The sequence below is a fragment of the Sturnira hondurensis genome, unplaced genomic scaffold (assembly GCF_014824575.4).
Source record: "Sturnira hondurensis isolate 20B ecotype Veracruz unplaced genomic scaffold, ASM1482457v3 Scaffold0000648, whole genome shotgun sequence".
NCBI classification, from domain to species: domain Eukaryota; kingdom Metazoa; phylum Chordata; class Mammalia; order Chiroptera; family Phyllostomidae; genus Sturnira; species Sturnira hondurensis.
The window spans coordinates 934920-940925 of NW_028073279.1; the positions used below are offsets into that span (position 1 = coordinate 934920).

Genomic DNA, 6006 nt, shown 5'->3' on the forward strand with positions numbered 1-6006 from the left:
TATTATACTACACTATACTATACTGTCTTTAAAATTTACTCTTCTTTTTTAACGTTTCCCTGAACTAGTGACAGAGTTTTATTCCTTGAAAATGATTTAAAAATAAGTTTTACCTTAAAAAATCTACTTGAAATTTTTACTGGAATCGCAAGTGTATAGACTATCTTACATGTGTATGGAACAGCTCTCAAGTCTTTTGTGGTTTCAGTACTTAAAATTTATCTATAGAACTTTGGATGCTTTTAAATACATGGACATTTTATACTTTTGGTTACTTTTATTATGAATTGTGTCTTGATTTTATTATATTTTCTAGTTGTTTGTTGTTCATATATATACTATTGATTTTGTTTGGGTTGAATTTGAATCTGTCAACCTTGCTGAAATGTTTTTATAGTTAATATCATTATATATGTGGTTAATTATAATATCATTATATGATATAATAATATATATTATTATATAATTAATAATATCATTATTATAAGTAGAAAATGTTTAAATAACAAGAGTTTTATTTCTTCTTTTTTAATGTTTCACTATGTACTATGTTAAACGATAGCAGAGAAAGTTGAAAGATTATGTGTATGTAAGCTTCACCTGGTTAAGGAAGTTTCTGCTACTTCCTATTTTAAGATGTTGATACTTATCATTTTTCTGTATTTATTTCAAAATCTATGATGTTTGCTCTCTTCTGGTTGGGACCATGGAGGGTGCACAAGAGAAGAAGAAGTTCTCTACTTTCTTAAGGGTGACAGAAACCCTTAAGAAAAAGTAAAAGAATTTCACAGAGCTGAAGATCAAGTATCAGATGAGAAAGAAGTTTGCGCAAAAGGTACTTTGAAAGGCAAGAAGGAAGCTTATCTATGAAAAGGCTAAGCACTATCAAAAGGAATGTAGGCAGATGTACAGAACCGAGATTTGAGTGGCTGAGATGTCAAGAAATGCTGGCCAATTCTATGTGCCTGCAGAACCCAAATTGGCACCTGTAATCAGGATCAGAGGCATCAGTGGTGTGAGCCCAAAAGTCTAAAGGTGCTGCAGCTTCTTCTCCTTCGCCAGATCTTCAGTGGCACGTTCATTAAGCTCAACAAGGCTTTGATTATTGTGCTGAGGATTTCGGAACAATATACTCGAGGGGGTACCCAATCCTGATGTCAGTAAATGAACTGATCTACGAGCACGGTAATGGCAAAATCAACAGAAAACAAATTGCTCTGACAGAAAACACATTGATTACTCAATCTCTTGTTAAATATGGCATCATCTGCATGGAGGATCTGATCATTTCTACACTGTCAGACAATGCTTCAAAGAAGCAAACAACGTCCTGTGGTGTGGGGGTGACTTTCCCCGCAAGTCCCCCCAGCCACCACGGATGAGAATAATCATGACTGAGACATGATGTGATCTGCTTGGGGAGGAGAGGTGGCCATTTTCCCAGAGGAAAAAGGCCGTGAGCAGTGGCCAGTTTCTCAGGGGAAAAAGGGGTTGAGCCCACTCCTCTAGGGGCTTCTATTGGGTTGTAATACACAGGAATGCAGGGCTTCGAGGATCAAACAGTAGATAACATTTCAAAGAAATCTGAGGGCTTAATCTGAGTCAGAGTCTGTCAGGAACAGAGTTTTATGGTTTCTTGCTCAAACCCTTAACATATGAAAGCACTCTTAGCAGAGTAGATTTCACAGGTTTATCAGGAAGTCTTTGTGATGCCAGATTTTCCCCCAGGACACGCTCTCCCAAGGCAAGGAGCTGCACCTCTCCCCAACAGGTATTCAAGCTTAAGGGTATTAGGGCCAGGAAACACTTCTCCCAGAGAACATGGGGGCTTGGGCTATGTCAAAGCTTGGGGGGGTGAGAGTCCATTGCTCCTTGTTGCAGCGCCCCCCCCAGTCCTTCCATGAAGGCCTCCCAAGTGATCAAGTCTGGCTTAGGTTGCCCCCCGCTGTGAGGGGTCTCACCTGTCATTGAATTCCCACCAAGCTTTGGGGGCAGGGAGAGGAAACTGAGGCAGCGTTTGGTGATGCTGGTAACAGGGAACACCAGAGCAACAGGCTTATTATAAGGATGAACTAAGGTTTCTACCATGGTTATTTTTGTTGTTTGTTCAGTTAATAAACAGCGACTGCTTTGAAAGTGAAAAAAATCTGTCTTTTTTGTTAGTCTATTAATGTGGTATATATCATTGAAGGATTTTTCTCATGTTAAACATAATTCCATTCCTGGAATAAATTCTATCTGATAGTGCTGACACTGTGCATACTTAGAAACAAAGAGTGTTGGATTCATGCATTTATTCTGCTCAGTGAAACGATGTTTCTTTTCTTATGTTATCCTTACCTAGTTTTTGAATAAAGATTATACTAGCATTATAAAATGAACTGGCCAGTCTTCTTTCTCTTCCAATTTGGGAGATTAAATAATCTTTGAAAATTTGGCAGAGCTCAACTGTAAAACAATATGGGTCTGAGATTATTTTGAAGTCTTTACTCACCACTTAAATTTCTCTAATGTCAATCCGTCTACTCACCTTTTGTATTTATTTTCATGTATAGTTTTGCATTTTATATTTTTATAAGTTCATCCATTTCCTTGAGATTTTCAAATGTACTTTAGTATAATTTTTCATAATACTATTTCATTGTTATTAAAAGTCTATGTTGTGTTTTTAGTTATTTGTCCTTTTTCTACTGTATATTATTTATTTACATCTTTTTATCTTTTTATTATTAGTCCTGCTGGAAGTTTATTTAATATAATCTTTTAAAATAATGAACTTTTTGTGTTCCAATTCTATTTTTTAAAGTTTCTATTTACTTAAATTCTGCTTATTTTCTTTTATTATTTTTTCTTTTTTCAGGATTTTATCTCTCTAACTTTTTTCTACTTAGCTGTATTTTCCTTCAATATTTCTTGTGCCCTAAGAAATATACTCACACTTATGTTTCTCCATAAACATTGCTTCAGATGTCCTTCCCAAATTTTGACATATACTATAAATTTCATCATTCAATTCTAAATACATGGTCAGTTCTCTTGTCATTTCCAAAGCTGTTCAGTACATATTTTGTGGATATAAGATATTTGAAATTGAAAATTTTATTAACTTCTAGTTTTATTGCAATACAATTAAGAAGCTAGAAGTTAATACTATTCTCTTGGTCTATCAGTTTCAGAAGGTGTGTGTTAAAGTCTCCAATTACAATTTTTGATTTACCTGTTTTTCCCTACAGAGCTATCCACCTATATCTTTAGGTGCATTTATGTTCATGCTGACTAAATCTTGCTCTATTATTTCCTTTATCAAGGTTTATATAATATCCCTTTTTGTTAGTCAGGATTTTTTTTTGTCTCCAGGGATATTAATCTTGTCATATGTTAAGAGTGCAAATCCAGTTTTCTTTGGAATTTTGAGTAATTGCCAGATTACCTTTTCCCAGCATTTATATATCCTCTTGTTTTAATGGTATTTCTTGTAAACAGCATGTTATTAAATCTTTAAAAAAAATTAAAACTAGCAAGAGAATCTCTGTTATTTAAGTAGTGCTAAATTTAAATTTATCATAAACACCTGTACTAAGACCTAATTGTATAGAGCTGCTTGGTTAACTGGAACTCCACCATGCCTCTTCTTTGTATTCCTGGACAGAGGCAATCCCTTCATATAATAATTCACCAGCTCTGGGGGTTAATAGAGAAGAAGCAGAGGAGTGATTCATGGCGTGTGACCAGTTGGTGGGAATATAGTTTCACCCCAGAAGAACTTTTATCCTGCCCTGGTATTAACCCACAGCAGTGACCTGGACTGTTATTGTGGATTCTTTGGTGACGGGACAGGTGATGAGCATTCCAAGATTAGAGGGAAATTTGGAAGCTCTCATTAAACTAGTTCTTAATGTTGAGACACAGTAGTTTTTGCCCCAGACTGCTGCCACTGTATACACTGGCTTTCATAGCTTTCTCTTTCCAAATGTCCTCATTGTTTTTATATTAGTTATTCAGACCTGTGTGTTTCTCTCTGCTGTCTGTAGTTTCTCCAGGGTCGATTTAGGGGAAAGGAGCTCAGTCTGTGCTGGTATACCATCCTGTTAGAAAGCTACGGATATATTTTATGAATATATTCCTAAGAGTGGTACACAGAGATATTTCAGGGGAAAAAATGCCACTTAAAAACTGCTTGAGCCCTGGCCAGATGGCTCAGTTGGTTGGATTGTTGTCCTATACACCAAAGGCTTATGGGTTTGATTCCTCCTGCTCAGGGCACATTCTTAGGTTGCAATTTGATCCTTGGTCAGGGTGCATATTGGAGGCAAACAATTGATGTTTTGCTCTTACCTCAATGTTTCTCTCACTCTCTCTTCTTTCCTTTTTCTCTAAAAAAAAAAATCAATAAATATACCCTTGGTTGAGGATTAAAAAATAATAAAAACTATCTGAAACCCCAAACAAGGTGACGTTGGCAAATTATTAAATAGGAGTATTGAAAAGGCCACACTAATTCACATCTGCATTTAAGACTTTCCTCAGTACCAAATCAGTCACTCCACAGTACTCCCAAGTTTTCCAAGATAGCTAAACATGTTAATTTGGTTAGTTCTCCCGTCTTTTTTTCTTCCTTTAAAGGTATCTCTGCATGCCTTTCTTTATGATATCCCTCTGGCTCAGAATTCCTTCAAAGCTCATTCTTGATACCGTGCCAGTCTTTGCTGACTGTGGGCAGTTCAACTGCCCAGGTGCTGAGCTGTTTAACCGGTCGAGATTGCCTTCTCTTACTATCAGCAGGCAGCAGTGTTAACAGCATTAATCCCGCACAAAGTCCATTTGCCCTAATGACACGCCCCTGCACTCAAGCACTCCTGTGTGTTAATGGATGGCCAAGGGGACACCTAGGCTGTCTCCCTCCTCCATTATGTGACCCATTTAACCGAAGGCCAGAGTCACTGTTTCTTCACTGCTTTTCAGGGGAAGGGCTCTTGCCAGTATTCCTAGAAGAAACTCCTGCAGTCCCACCTCCCATGCTTAGGGGGTGGCATTGCCAGCCACAAATTAGCAGAGATTTAAACCAATTCCGTTAAATAAGCTGTGGAGCGTCGAGGCTTGTTTTAGAAAGACAATCCTCAGAGGACTGCTTACATTACATCTTTAGAGTGGGTATCAGAGCCTACATTCCCCGTCTCATTCATTTGATTAAGGAATTCAAAACCCTATATCTAAATGATAATATTTCCTTGGAAGGCTGAAACGTTAAGCAGTTCAGGGCCAAAAATTAAAGACAATGGGTTCAGAACTGAGAAAGGTAGATGTTAGTCCCCGCTAAGTTATTAGGTAGCTGTATGACTTTGGGGAAATTAGACAGCTTCTCTGAGAACGTGGCTTCCTTATTTGTAAAATAACCTTTGAGATCCTCTTCCTCAAAAATCCAAGATTATATGGTTTTAGGGTTCTGTGGTAGTTTTGGCCAAGACCATTATTTTTTGCCCCTAAACAGAAATGGTAACTGTATATCTAGTAGGATCAGAAGTGAATGCAGGTAAGTTTTCAGAAGAGATGGTGGAGAATGGATGTATCTGACATTGAGGGTGGTTCTGCTGGGGAGAACGGACCCACGCTCATGGCAACACACTAGAGCCTGAAGCCCTGAGGATCATGGGGGTGCTGGGGATTGAAAGGACGGGCACGCCTATGGGAAAGAGGGGCCACTGTAAGATACACGCCTGGAGCTGTTGCTGAGTCCCTGAGATCGAGGAGGACCTTTTGCAGGCCTCTTATTTGTAAGCAGTGCATAAAACTCCCTACCGCAGACTGGTGCAGGACGTACACGCGATCAACAGCGTCGGGTTTGTAAACTGTAAATCAGCTTCATTACAGATTGAAGGGTTCTTTTCAGAAAAGACTTTGCATGGAGAGTGCTCATTTGCTAACCCCATCTTACCCATTTTTCTCCACCCCATCCCCCACTTCACCTAAGAATCACATAGGAATGAAATAAAGTGGTCTAGACATATT

General features: G+C 38.1%; 1 pseudogene; it reads left to right on the plus strand.

Moving 5' to 3' along the window:
- Positions 1-706: 706 nt before the first annotated feature.
- Positions 707-4795, plus strand: LOC118985383 (60S ribosomal protein L7-like; annotated as a pseudogene).
- The last annotated feature ends 1211 nt before the right edge of the window (positions 4796-6006 follow it).